This window comes from Rhineura floridana, chromosome 3, assembly GCF_030035675.1.
Source record: "Rhineura floridana isolate rRhiFlo1 chromosome 3, rRhiFlo1.hap2, whole genome shotgun sequence".
Classification (NCBI taxonomy): Eukaryota; Metazoa; Chordata; class Lepidosauria; order Squamata; family Rhineuridae; genus Rhineura; species Rhineura floridana.
In genome coordinates this window covers 20,392,911-20,407,503 of record NC_084482.1, presented here as the reverse complement: position 1 = coordinate 20,407,503, position 14,593 = coordinate 20,392,911, and the positions used below count along the sequence as shown (strand labels likewise).

The following is a 14,593-nucleotide window of genomic DNA, read 5'->3' as shown; positions in this document are numbered from 1 at the left end:
TAAATGTGTGCATGAGAAAACGGGACAAGACAATGTGAGAGTCACCATCTATGATGGAAAAGCATGTTGCCAAGAGATCAGTTCAAAATCGGCAGCATTGCCTCCAGCCCCAAAATAGTTGCCCCTTACAATTTAATCCTAACAGTGATTAAATGAAGACTGCAGGACCTGTAATACATTAGTTCTTAACATTTGTTTGGGTCACAGACACCTTTGAGAATCTGATGAAAGCTATGGAACCCCATGAATAAATACAAGTTATTGGAAATTGGGAGGGGGTTGTGCCAGGTTCATAGACTCCCTTGAAGCCCATCCATGGACCCCCAGTTAAGAACCCCTACTGTAGAGGTTGAGTAAATATGCATAATTCATCTTATATTGTGTAATTGTATTTGAACTATTTGCATCATTCTAGTTTTGCTAGTCAGACAAAGCTATGCAGGATGCTACCCACACATCTTTGAAGTATATTGTTGCAGCCGTAAGGGCTAGAAATGTGTTTTTCCTTTCGTTTAATAAAAGTGGAGAGGTCAGAAAAATGAATTCTGCACACAGAATCACATTCTCTGCTCATACCAAATAACTGTGTACACACAGCTCTGGTTAACAACCTGTATTGTACTGTTTCATTTTTCTGCAAAGTGCAGAATATGCAAGAGTTAAAAGAGTCGGAGAGGGTTCAGGACACCTAGCATTGTAGCCTTAAAGATTAAGGAAATTCCTATCTTGCTGATTTGCCAAGAGTTTATATACTAAAAACTATTAGATAATTGTAAACGTGGAATATATCATTTTATACATTGTTATTAAATTTATTTTTGCCTTGCCTTTTGGCCAAAAGTCCTCAAGGCGGCTTACAAGAAAATAAGCACAAGCATAAAAATACATCAATGAAGGCAATACAATTTACAATTAAGGTGACAAAATACAATATGTCTCTGGCTGATCCCCAGCACAACATGCTACATTTTGCAAAACTGATTTAATGACTAATTTTAGGGGACATAAGGGCAAACGTAGCAACCTTGTGCATTATTTTTCTCCATCAGATAATAATTTTCTTAACATTTTCAGAAGAGTACAAGAATAAATGTCATGAGTTTCTTTCCAAAACCTTTCCTAAGGGAGGGATGTAGAGTAATATGATACATTATACTACAAGTGAGGCCTGCAAGCAAAGCACTATGGCGTGCTTCTGTTTAGTGTGCCAGTCAGCCACGCCTTCTTTAAGATACTCTGTTACATTCTTTTCCAGTTTTCTGCTCTCCTCCCCCCCCCTAATGGACTTGGAGTTTGGACTGGCTCTTTAGTTTTCCCTCCCCCCAAAATTCTATTGGAAGCCTTGGGATTCCTACTAAATACAGTGTTCTGCAGTTCTATGACAAATACATAAATGGCAACTTTCAGGAGGTTTGTTAGTACTTCCCATGAAACATGCGGAAGGCAGCATTTGAAAATGCAGAGAAATAATTCCTGAGAACAGATGCATAAAGAAATAGAATTGACTGAAATTTGATTTAATAAAGGGGCAAAGCTGAGACTTCTTATCCTGAATGGGACACGTAGTTCTAAAATCAAATTCCTTTTAAAAACCTTCAGCATTTAATTCATTTATTGCAGTACAGTACATATCTGTGTGTGTTATGTGCCTTCAAGTTGCTTATGACTGATGGCAACCCTATGAATCAGCGACCTCCAATAGCATTTGTTATAAACCACCCTGTTCACATCTTGTAAGTTCAGGTCTGTGGCTTCCTTTATGGAATCAATCCATCTCTTGTTAGGCCTTCCTCTTTTTCTACCCCCTTCTGTTTTTCCCAACATTGTCTTTTCTACCGAATCCTGTCTTCTCATTATGTGTCCAAAGTATGATAACCTGAGTTTCATCATTTTAGCTTCTAGTGATAGGTCTGGTTTAATTTGTTCTAACACCCAATTATTTGTCTTTTTTGCAGTCCATGGTATGCACAAAGCTCTCCTCTAACACCACATTTCAAATGAGTTGATTTTTCTCTTACCTGCTATTTTCACTGTCCAACTTTCACATCCATGCATACAGATCAGAAATACTATGGTCTGGATGATCTTGACTTTGGTGTTTGGTGATGCATCTTTGCATTTGAGGACCTTTTCTAGTTCTCTCATAGCTGCCCTCCCCAGTCCTAGCCCTCTTCTGATTTCTTGACTATTGTCTCCATTTTGGTTAATGACGGTGCCAAGGTATCGATAATCCTTGACAAGTTCAATGTCCTCATTGTCAACTGTAAAGTTACACAAATCTTCTGTTGTCATTACTTTAGTCTTTTTGATTAACTGTAGTCCTGCGTTTGTGCTTTCCTCTTTAACTTTCAACAGCATTCGTTTCAAATCGTTACTGGTTTCTCCTAGTAGTATGATATTGTCAGCATATCTTAAATTACTGATATTTCTCCCTCCAATTTTCACACCTCCATCTTGGTCTATTCCTGCTTTTCATATGATATGTTCTACATACAGATTAAGTAGTGTGATAAAATACACCCGTCTCGCACCCTTTCCAATGGGGAACCAATTGGTTTTTCCATGTTCTGTCCTTTCAGCAGTCTCTTGTCCCGAGTATAGGTTGCACATCAGAACAATCAGATGCTGTGGCACCCCCATTTCTTTTAAAGCATTCCATAGTTTTTCATGATCTACACAATCAAAAGCTTTGCTATAATCGATAAAGCACAGGGTGATTTCCTTCTGAAATTCCTTGCTCTGTTCCATTATCCAATATATGTTTGCGATATGATCTCTGGCACCTCTTCCCTTTCTAAATCCAGCTTGGACATTTGCATTTCTCGCTCCATATATGGCAAGAGCCTTTGTTGTAGAATCTTGAGCATTACTTTGCATGGGATATTAAGGCAATAGTTTGATCATTACTGCATTTCCTGGGATCCCCTTTCTTTGTAATTGGGATGTATATTGAACACTTCCAGTCTGTGGGCCATTGTTTAGTTTTCCATATTTCTTGACACATTTTTGTCAAAATGTGGACAGATTCAGTCTGTGTTAACTTGTAGCAACTCCATTGGTATGCCATCTATTCCTGGTGATTTGTTTCTTCCAAGTATTTTAAGAGCAGCTTTTACCTCACATTCTAAAATTTCTGGTTCTTCATCATACGGTTCCTCCATGAATGAATCTTTCATGCTTTTATAGAGTTCTTCAGTGTACTGCTTCCATCTTCCTTTTATCTCGGTGAGCCAGTGCGTTCCCCTGTTGATTATTCAACATCCCTACCCTTGGTTTAAGTTTCCCTTTAATTTCTCTGATCTTTTGGAATAGGGCTCTTGTTCTACCTTTTTTATTATCCTCTTCTATTTCTATACAGTAACTATTGGAGTAGTTTTGTCCCTACATACCAGTCACTGTATTGTTACATTTAGGGTTCTAGCCATGTTTCTCTCTACTTTTGCTTTTGCTTTCCTTCTATCTTTAACCATCTTAGCTTTTGTCAAAGTCATCCATTGAGGTCTTTCTTGTTTTTAATTAGAGGTATTGTCTTTTTGCATTCTTCCCTGATAATGTCTCTGACTTCAATCCATAGTTCTTCTTTTTCTCTATCAACTAAGTTTAAAGCCTCAAATCTGTTCCTTATTTTTGACCTTTATATTCTTCTGGGGTGTTCTTTAAATTGTATTTTGGCATTATGATTGCTTTGTTGTTGTTCTATATCTTTACGCTGATTTTCGATATTACCAGTTCATGATCTGTATGACAGTCTCTCCTAGACTTGTTTTTGCTGAAAGTATGGAACTTCTCCATCTTCTGCTACCAATTGTATAATCAATTTGATTCCTATATTGACCATTTGGTGATATCCATGTGTAGTTATCTTTTCAGTTGCTCAAAAAATGGTTGCCAGAAACAAATCATTGGCTTCACAGAATTCAATGTTTTTCTCCTGCTTCATTTGTCTCATAAGCCCCATTTCCCCACAATTCCTAGTTCTTCTCTGTTCCCTACTTTTGCATTCCAGTCCATGATTATCAGAACATCTTGTTTTGATGTGTGATCAATTGCTATACTTCTGCCTAAAATCTCTCCACTTCCCTCTTCTTCTGTGTTTGCTGTTGGAGCTGAAACTTTGATGATGGTTATGTTAACAGGTTTCCCGTTAAATCTCATTGATATCACTCGCTCAGACCTTGAGTTATAGCTCGCAATTGCATTTGTTACTTCACTGCTCACTATTAAAGCAACCCCATTTCTTAATTTATCATTTCCTGCATAAAATATTTTGTAGTTGCCTCATTAAGTGTCCCACCCATTTTAATTCACTCACGCCAAGTACTGTAATGTTGAAACATTCCATTTCTTGCTTGATATCTACTCAGAAGCAAGTCCTATTGAGGTCAATTGTGTAAGTGGTTATAGGATTGCAGCCTAAGTGTAGATGGGACTAAACTGCCCTTCCTAGATGGAGCAAAATTTAACATTGCATAAATAGTTGGAAAAGCTTGAAGCCAAATGGCACTCCCAAGAATGATGCTGGCTGAACTGTTTTCCGAAGAGTTTGAAGTCATTGTGCACCTTCAGTGTTGTGGTAAACAAGGTAAACCTGATTTTAGTATAATTCAGGAGAAAGCATTTCTAGATCTCTTAAGAAGGGTGCCCCATACGTCATAGAGGTAAAGATGAGAACCACATTGTCCCTCGTGTAATCAAGGAAAATACTAATGGTCTTGAAGGTCCATGCTGGGTTAGATCCAGAGAACCATGAGCTGAAGGAAAATAGCTGCCAGTCCTTGTTCCACAGACGCTTGTGCAAGATTTCACACAATGCTTACACTGGCATAAGAGGTCATGCAAGTAGAACATGATTGGATTTAGCTTCACTTTTCTTACTCTAGTTCTGAGATGTAAAATAGCTCTTCTGCGAGAAAGGAAAGTGGAAGAATCTTTCGATCCAGCCCAGTATTATGTAAAAATAGAGTAGAAAATGAACAGACAACACTCCACACCCTAAAAGGCGGTAACAGTATTAACAGGTTTATCATGAAGATCTCCGATTCTAAATTCAGTAGAGGAGTAAGTATTTTTAATCAAAATCAGCAACCCCTTATCAAAGTTAGTATTTGGCTATAACAGAGCTTTGACATAATGGAACATCATGGGATTTTTCAGAACCCTTGTTGCAGCAAAATCAAGGAAGCATCTTGTGCCACCTTAAAGACCAATGAAGTTATTGTGGCTGTCCACAAGGATGCACGCCACAATAAATGCGCTAAGTTTTTAAGGTATCACAAGATGCAATGTTAATTTTAATAACAGGATCCTTAGAAGCTCTTCATACTTGAAAGGATCCTAACAGCCCGTTCTTAAGAACAAGGCAAATCATTGCAAAGTTGCCTGCCATCAGAATAACACAATCCACTTTTATGATCTAAATTTCAAATCAGACACCATCTAATTTCTCCCATTTACCACTCTAAAGTTGTTTAAACCAGTAGTGGCTTACCTGTGGTACTCCAGATTTTTTTGGACTCCCCATCTGCCCCAGCCAGCATGCCCAATGTCAGGAATGTTGGGAGTTCTAAACCAACAGCCGAGAGCCACAGGTAAAAGTGTTCTTCCATGTAGCCAAGGAAGTTAAAAGCTTACCAGAAATGTGGAGATAGAGCTGATCAAGCATTGAACCATAAACCCCAATTCCCTGGATACTAATGGGATTGTGTCATTCCTAGCATGTCCCTTACTGACCTGGAAGCTGGATTAACATATATGTAAAGGGAATGTAAACTGAGTGGTTAATGTGCGTATAACTGGCCATTGTGAATATTCATCAGACCTCATGTAGAATGTGCACATTAAACTTACATGAAGAGGAAACTGCGCATTTCCTGACCAATATTATATAAGCCTTGGGAAATGTGCATATATCCACTGAACTTTTTAGATTGTCTGACTATTATGCATAATCTCCTCTCCATAAACCTTAGGGAATATGCGTATCTCGACTGAATTTTGTACATACTCCAGCCGACATGCATAATCCACAACAGGCTTTGAATGTGGATATCTAGGCTGAATCCAAGGAAGTTCACTTGGTGTCTTTTTGGTGCCAAGCAGACCTTTTTAGTAGACTATGATTTTAATGTAAATTTTTATATTTTGATACTGGAGTTTTACATTTGTACAGGAATCTGCACCGCCACTGCTGTTTTTCAGTTATAAATTGATGTAATTTATGTCTTCGTGCTTTTAAATGGTACACTATTCTAAAACTTTCAGCTGAAGAGCAGTTTTTAAAACCCTTGCTTAAACAAACAATGTTACGGAATCTATCCAACGTGTCCTACACCCACATTACCTGCTTTGTCACAGACCACAAAATATGATATTCAGGGGTGTATCCCCAAAACGTCTGTGTGAGACCCAAGAACTTCTGCAGGGCACCACATAATTCACATTTGTAGCATGTTCTACTGCAATAAACGTTATGATTCACACATGTAATGTGCATTGCATACCAATACAACACACCTCTGAGCTAATTAGCTGTATGTCTGGCAGCTTAGTGGGGGGTGTTGTTTTTTCCAAAGGCTACTACAGTTTCAGCAGTCTTTGGGAGAATTACATTCTCAAAAGCTAGTGGGCTGCTTCGACCATTACCTAACACATAGTATGAAGGGGGAGGCTGATCTTATCTCTGCATAGTTGCTTGAGTCCTTGTGCTTTCCTCTCTCCTAAGCTGAGGTGCAAAGAGCCCTCACATGGCTGATGGGTGGCAATGCTCATGCTTGGCTCCCTCCCTTGACACCCATGGGTGTAGGTAGGGATCATAGAGCAGTACAGTTAGAAGGGGCCTATAAGCCCATTGAGTCCATGGAAGGATCTGTCAATGTTGGTGCTCCATTTCTCATTATTCCAATAATAAATTTAGTTCTCCACATTTCTGCAGCAATTTGTGGTTTTTTAAAAATCCTCAATGAAGCTAAATGCTCAAGCCTCTGGCAGTCTGTCCCAATGGAGTATTCTTCACAGCACATAGTTAAACTATGGAATTGGCTCCCACAGGAGGCAGCGATGGCCACCAGCTTGGATAGCTTTAAAAGATTAGACAAATTCATGGAGAATAAGGCTATTATTGGCTACTAGCCATGTTGGCTATGCTCTGCTTCCACAGTTGGAAGCAGTATTCTTCTAAATACCAGTTGCTTGGAATCCGCAGGAGTGCTCTTGTGCTCAGGTACTGCTTGGCGGCTTCCCATGGGCATCTGGTTGACCACTGTGAGAACAAAATGCTGGACAAGATGAACCACTGGCCTCATGCAGCAGGCTCTTCTTATGTTGTCAGGAGAAATTCCATACAGTTTACATGCAAAGGCAAACCGACCAAATCATACTTTCTGAAAAAATAACATAAACCAAAACCACAGCCATCCTTCAAAATTTGCCCTTCTCCAAATTGCGCAATGCACTGCTCCAGCCAAGTAATGTGCACAAAAAACACATACATGATAAAGGGTGTTATATTTAACAAATATAACACAAAAATGCATATTAGTGGAAATTGTCTTGCAAAGATGTGTACATTAGGCAAAACTGCATACAAAAATGTGTATATTAGGAGAAATCAGCACTAAAATGACAAGTGAATTTTCATGAGGGCTAAAATCACAAACTGATGTAGAAGTGTAGGGAACCGAACTTAAGACTGAGAAATGAGAAACAGAGAAACCAAAAAGGAGAAGAGGCAGTAGCTCAATGGTAGAGGGTATGTTTTGCAAGCAGAATGTTGCTGATTCAATCCCCTGCCATTTCCAGCTAAGAGGATTTTCACAGGGGCTGTCCCACACTGGAGATGGACAGCCATCTCTTGGGGATGCTCAAGCTTTGGATTTCCTCCATTGAAAAGAGGGCTGGACTAGATGACCCTACAAGCTACTCACACCCTCCCCCCAGGTCTAGGATTCAATGGAGAAGGGCTAGATGGGCCAATGGCCTGAATGTATACAGCAGCAGCATCAAACCACTGGCAGCCCATACACCACAGTGCTTCCACGTTGATGTGCCCATGTTGGATGGATCCCCGACAAAGAGCAGGTTCATGGCAGTTCTCACAGCTTGCTTTAACTTGGTACTTGCCCCCTTGGCAAAAAAAGAGAAAGGAAAAAATAATAATGCTCTTTAAAGGCAGTAAAAATAATCAAAAATGCATTTAAAAAAAACATTTTCCCTCTTCCTGCATTCTCTCAAGCCTCTGGCTGTCCATCCCAACTGAGATGTTTTCCAGGACTTCTAAGCATGCTCTGGCTTTGGCAAATCTCTCTGTGACACCCATGATGTTTAACATCCTCCCAGATTGAGCTGATAGTCAGAGAACCCTCTCCTCTCTTTGTGTATGAAGGGACAGAGGGGGTGGGGAGTTGGACTCAGTGGAAGCTTTATCTGAGTCCAGTCTCTTCCTTCAATGAAATGTGTGTTGTGAGGGAAAGGGGGGGGCAAAGGAAGAAAAATAATCCAACTCCTTCCCCAGACCCACACAATTCCTTGTAGATTTTTACCTGTTTCTCATATGTTACATCGTTTTAATCTAAGGGTGAGGGTGTAGGACCCTGTGCCCCCCACCAACCACTGGAATACTTGAGGCTGCAATCCTAATCCAACTAAGCTGGGAGTAAACCCCACTGCCAAGGAAGGGGCAGGGCTACAGGTCAGAGGAAAAGTACCTTAAGGCAAGAAGGCTTTTTGTACATAGTTCCCAGATAATTCATTGGCTATTTCTGCTCACCAGCTCTTCAGCAAAGATGAAGAGTGCTACAAACGACAGGAATCACATCTGCGTCTCTTCCACATCTAGTGTGGCACAAAATTTGCTAGAATGTGCAGACACAAAAAGAAAATGGGCAAAAAACATTTAAAAGTGCAGCAAATTCTTTTTCTGCAATTAGTATACTGGGGCAGCCCTCTTGAGCTAATAAAAATGTCAAAGTGGCACTCAGCAATTTAGAGTTATGCACTCCTGGCCTACACAAGGCATCAAATTAACCCTAAAATGTCATGAGCCTGACTATAAACTCAGGAAAAATAAAATGCACAACACAGGAAAAGGAGATGGCGAGATGTTTATCTGTCAAAAAGGTTAACATAGTAGATATTACAAATTTTTAAAACCATTCTACACCCATTCTCTCTCATTTTCCCTTTTCTTTCTTCCTCTTGTTTGAAAGACAGTAACAGAGGGACATAATGGCCCATCTGGTCCACCATCCTGTTCTCACAGTGGCCAACCAGATGCCCCTATGGCAAGCCCCAAAGCAGAACCTAATCTCCTCTCTCCATGATCTCCAGTTGTGTTGTGGGAATAGTATTTGTGAATAATTGTTTGCATTTTAATTGTAATTTCTGTAAAACAATCTTAATGTACAAATACGTCACCTGGCAGCACCCATCCCATCAGGCTGCATCACAGGAAAGGAAGAGGAAGAATGTAAGGCACTCCACCAGCACAGCTGAGAGGCCAGCAACTTTTAGTGCAACCTCTCCTTGAGGTTTTCCACCAAACTAGTTGTTAGAAGGATTGGTCCCCAAGTCTGCTTATTTCCTCCTCCTCCCCAATCCGTTTCCCTTTTGTATCATGTCCTTTTAAATGGTAAGCCTCAGGGTAGGGATTCTCCTTTTGTAGTGATCTGTAAGACACTCTGGGAGCCTTTTTTGGTTAAAAAAAACCCCTTAAAATAAAAATAAAAAATACTTAAGCAAACTGACACGGGCCTCTTTCTGGAGAGACAGGGAAAGGGACTGCTTGTTCTGGAAGAAAAGCAAAGGCCAGGTGGATAGGAAAGGGCCAGCCTCCAAAATCTCTTGGATATGTTCAAGTTTAAATTGTGAGAACAAAACCAAACCCACTTCTGTATTTTAAGAGTATTTGCTGCAGTTACTTTTCAATAGCTCACTAGTACAGTGCCTGTTATTATGATGGGCAGTGTGAATGTGAAGGATTTGTAAATTTTAAAAGAAGTCTCAAAAGGCGTAAACAACCTCTCTAGTTACTCTGAACACCAACACACTGTACCTCCCTATATCCCTGTCGGTCAGTGAGGATCACTAAATCCAATACACTATTTCCCCTATTACACTTACTATGGTAGAAATTAAAATGGTGCAATCAGGGAGACTTCTGAGATGTGGGCTAAACCTGCTCCCTGCAAAAACACAGTAAGGACTAGAATGTTAAGTTCTCCAGAGGAAAGTGTGATCTGAAACATGGGATGGGGGCTATGTCTCTCCCTTTCACATCCCCAGCTATAAGTGGTGACCCTGTGCTGTACTCAATAAAGAGCAATGTAAGAGTGGATTTGTACTTTTCAGTTATTCTAATTTAGCTGGGACAATCATGATTTTCAGAGCTCTATTCAATCCGCATCTGGATTTCAACAAAGCAGCTGTTTCCCCCTCCTCCCTTGCCTATGATAGCTAATTCTGAAGCACAGGAAACAGGCCCCACAGAGGCCTCTCTGCTAAAGCTGTATATAAAATTCTTTTTTTATATGCTGATATCTGATATTTGCACACCAACTCTGATATTAAAACTATAATTTTTGATCACATAATCATAAGTGAAACAAGCAAATAAACTTGCATTAAACATATTATTTTAAAAGTAAGTGCTGATACCACTACCCCCACCCCTATGGACTTCCCTCCCAAACCCTCACTGCTAAATGCAAATAAATATATTTATTATTAGCTAGTTTTCTCTGCTTCTCTGAACCACCAAATTAAAGGAAAACAAGGCAGAACTGTAACTGAAGTCTGCCATGGGGAGGACAGAGGAGAGGAGCAGTTTGCGCAAGGGAACTTGGTTCTCCTTTCCACCAACTCCCTTAATTTATTGATAAATTAATAATAAATAAATTACAATGGGGAGACTGTAGATACTAATTGGTGAGCTAAAAACTCTGCCTCTGCATACATGCAGAGAACTGTTATTTCTGCTTTCAGTTTACTAACCAATCTTGGGCTAGCCACTTATTGCTGTGCCTCAGTGTTTCTTCCTCCTCTGTACAATGGGATCCACATTCTCTACAAGTATAGAAGCAGTATAGTTTGTATATGTCTATTCTATGAGTTGCCTTAGTAACCTGTAACTTGCCTTGTTTTTGACTGAAATCATATGCACATCTAAGCCCCCTTCACACATGAATCACACATGATTTGGGGCATGGGCCATGCTCTTGCCCCCACCCCCAGATTGTCCATTGACTATTTGCAATGAAGAGGCCCGTGTGTGAGCAACTGACTGCTTGCACATAGGCTTCCACGTGATCAGGACTCCCTCCCCCCCACCCAGTCCCAATCATGTGGAAGCCTTCTTCATAGCAATCAGTCCATGGCAGCACATGGATGCCTGGGAGCAAGGTTAGCAGCATGCCAATGCCAGTAATAATCACAATGCCCCTTCACAAAAGAGCCTACTTTATGGTAGCACCCCATTTGTGGAATGCCTTCCCCACTGACCCTTTTCTTATTTCTACACAAGTGTCAGCACCAGGCATGTCCATGCCCTTAAGTGTGCACATTATGGAGATTGTACTTCTGTAAACGTCTGGGCTCCTGCCAGGAGGAAGGGCAGGATATAAGTCAAATAAATGAATAAAGCAGAAGCATCTACTGAAGCCAGGCTAGGGCCTTCTCTATCGGCTTGGTGAAGATTGCCTCCAACAGCACACGGTCAAATTGAACCTTGACAGGGTTGCCAAAAACGTACTGCTGTAACTCAGTGATGGCAAAGATGATGGCCAGAGGTTCCTTCTCTATCTGTGCATAATACTATTCGGACCTGGTGAGGTCCTCTAGACATGAAGGCAATCAGCAGTTTCTGCTGTAGGAGACATGCACCTAAGCCATCTTTAGCTGTATCAGCCTGGACTTCCAATTGCAGAGCAGGGCCATAATAGTGTGGCACAAAAGCGGAGGCAATGGCCTGCTTGAGTTTATTCAAAGCTAGCTGCTGTTGTAGACCTCATTGCCACATGATACCTTTGGAAAGCAGTATCCTAACCAACACTGTCAGGCTGGATTCATTGTGAATGAACTGAGCCAAATACTGAACTGTCCTGAAGAGACACTGCAACCCCTTTTTATTATCAGGTGGGCATTTTAGTAATGGCATCCAATTTACTGTCCTCGAGCTTCATTCCATGGCTTGGGCAATGAGACCCATGTATTTCACACTATCAACCAGATATTGCATCTTGCCTTTGTTGAACTTGACACCTGTGGTGTGGGCCTGTTCAATGATTTGCGTCAGGATGATGTCTTCCCTGCAGCAGCTACAATCATATCATCTGCTATGATGCAGACACTCAGGATGTCTCCAGAACATTCAAAGTTCTTCTGAAGACCACCTCATCAGTGAACTGAAAGGGAGTGAAAACCGGACCTAGCCTCTTTTCCAGCCACGCACAGAAATAGGGCAGTTTGGAATCTGCCATCTATATACTTTGAAGTGGGTCCCTTGTGCATCTACTCAAGTTGTACACCTTTCAGTTAAACATGCATCACGGCAGGCTTCAAGAGTACAGCAGAATGGTTGCTTTATTAAACAGATGATAAACAGGACTAGCTCTAAGGCCAGCTTACACAGAACTGAACTAATAAAGGGCTGAAACACACACCACATAAATCCCACCCATTGAGTCACAGGAGGAGCAGTGGTTGCAATCAATCTCCTTTTAAACCTTTGCCATATAAAACACCCAGGTAGGATGCTAGTTTGCCCAGACTAGGTAAAAATATGTAGCTTTCTGTAGTAGTTTTAAAGATTGCTGTTTTATTTATACATTTTCTACCTTTGGTGTTGTTTTGATATGGAATTGTTACAGTATTAAATTGTATCCCACCGTGAGATTGTTCATGATGAAGGGTGGGCAAGAAATATATAAAATATAGAAATACATTTGCACACGAAGGGTGCTATATCAGAGACTAAATCCCATTGAATTCAATGGAATTTGCTTCTATGTAAACATGCTGAGATTTGCATCAGTTGTCATTGACAGCCCTTTTTATATGAACCACTATGGAAATACCTCATCATGGGCAGTATACTATTTCATTAAATAAATTTTTAAAGAACATAAGGAGAGCCCTGCTGGGTCAGAACCAAAGGCCCATGTAGACCACAATTCTGTCCCACAATGACGGCCATAAGCCTATGGGAACTCCCTAAGCATGACAGGAGCGCAATAACACTCTCCTGCTCATATTCCCCAGCAACTCGTGTTCAGTTGCATACTGCCTCCAATACTGGAAGGAGAACACAGCCACTATGGCTAGTAGACATTAAGGATGTAAAAGGATATTCTCCATTTAGCACTGTATTCATTGCATACAGCACTGTTTCCATTCTGCTGCAGTTTGTCTTCCACCAAAAACGACATTATTTGTCTCACCGTCCACTGTGACAAAATTGTTCTTATGTTACTCTACCCCATTCATTTAAATGCAAAGGAAATGCAATGCAAAAGGAAAGGAAAACATAATCCATTACATATCATTTGTGGACTGAAAATAATTCCAACACCAAATACCAATCATATTCACTGGTTTTTCGTTCCAGACATAGGATGAGTAAGTGAACATTGGCAATTTCTGCTCCCATTTTCATCAAAATTCCCCAACACCCCTAGTAGCAATTGACAGCCATAAATTTGTCTAATCCACTTTTAAAGTCATCCCAACTGGCAGCCAGGTGATAACAAATTCCATAGTTTATCTATGTGCTGTGTGAAGAAATCCTTTTGTGTGTCCTTAATCTCCCATCCTTCAATTTAACTGGCTGACCCCAAATTCCAGTATGGTAAAAACCTCTCTATCCACATTCTCTGCACCATGCATAATCTTATACACCTCTATGGTGTACCCACTTACCTTCACCTTACTTACCCTCTTTTCTAAACTAAACACCATGGGATTAAGCAAATCCGCAGAGGACAAAGCTATCAACGGCTACTAGCCATGACACCTGTGTACCATCGCTAATAACGGAGGAAGTACTTGTCTGAACGCCAGCTGCTGGGGAGCGCTAGTGGGAAAGTATTGTTGCACTAGTCTCTTTCGCCTTTCTATAGGCCTTTGGTTGGCCCCAGGGAAAATAGGATACTGGAACAAAGATGGGCCTTTGTTCTTACTCAGCGTCAACTGTTTTTTCGCAGCATATTTATGCATGGAGTGAGGTTTCTAATTTGCATTGGCGCGCATGACTACACAAAATTAGCACATACAAATTATTTCGGATTCCTCAACTTGCGCGGATTTACTTTAGGGGCTAAAATTTGTCCAATAGACAGCCTGACCCTTCTTTATTCAGAACTGTATTCAATGGGTCTTACTCCCAAAAATGCGCGCACGGCATTGTGGCCTAATTTAGAAGACGTAGTCCTGGCCAAACACCCGAGCTGGCACTGGTAACTAAGAGCACAGTTCTTTCTCTCTGGCGCATGCGCTTGAGAGTAGCTGGAAGCTTGGAAAGTCTGGAGAAAGCGAGAACATGCGCGAAAGTTAGAAGAGCGCATGCGTCGTTGCGTAGGTTGAGGCGGCGGGCGGCACTTCTGGT

The 14,593-nt window shown here is 40.8% G+C and overlaps 1 long non-coding RNA gene across 1 annotated transcript; it reads right to left on the bottom strand.

The window, feature by feature from the left end:
- Positions 1-7,421: 7,421 nt before the first annotated feature.
- On the bottom strand, positions 7,422-14,587 carry LOC133379485 (uncharacterized). Its single transcript, XR_009761186.1, has 3 exons — positions 14,262-14,587; positions 8,703-8,849; positions 7,422-8,121 (listed from the first exon to the last, which is right to left on the bottom strand). It is a non-coding gene; the product is annotated as an uncharacterized LOC133379485 (long non-coding RNA).
- Between the last annotated feature and the right edge of the window lie 6 nt (positions 14,588-14,593).